Genomic DNA, 531 nt, shown 5'->3' on the forward strand with positions numbered 1-531 from the left:
AAAAAAAAAAAAAGAAAAACAAATGCCTCTGCAGTTTTTCATAAGAGTTGATATTTATTATTTTTGAGCAATGAATAGAGAAAGTACATATATATAAAGTTTTCAAATAATGTTATAGTTTTGTAACATTGTTAAAATAATCATGAAACTATATTGTCAAAAATGTCAATTCTGGTAACTTGACTTTGTTTTGGGTTTTTAAAAGCTTTTATAGGGTTAATTTCAAAACTGTCCCTTATTGATGGCCAACGATGTCAGTCAGAAGTCAGAATATTAGTGAGTATTTGTACTCACTGATAGTTGTTGGCAAGTGACATGAGCAAGGCAGATTTGGACCCAGACTGAACTATCTGGTCAGGTTCCATCCGTGTGACCAGGTAGCTCCAGCGGTGGTATGTACATTTCTTGATTCTCATTTATTGTGAACCTCTATCAGTCAACAGGATCAACCAGAAATTTTACTCTTCTTTATGGCATTGCTGTTAGTAGATCCAGTTTCATCTGTATCAACGATTAAATTAGATTTCTTTC

The sequence above is a fragment of the Otolemur garnettii genome, unplaced genomic scaffold (genome assembly GCF_000181295.1).
Source record: "Otolemur garnettii isolate 467f Iridium unplaced genomic scaffold, OtoGar3 scaffold00024, whole genome shotgun sequence".
Classification (NCBI taxonomy): Eukaryota; Metazoa; Chordata; class Mammalia; order Primates; family Galagidae; genus Otolemur; species Otolemur garnettii.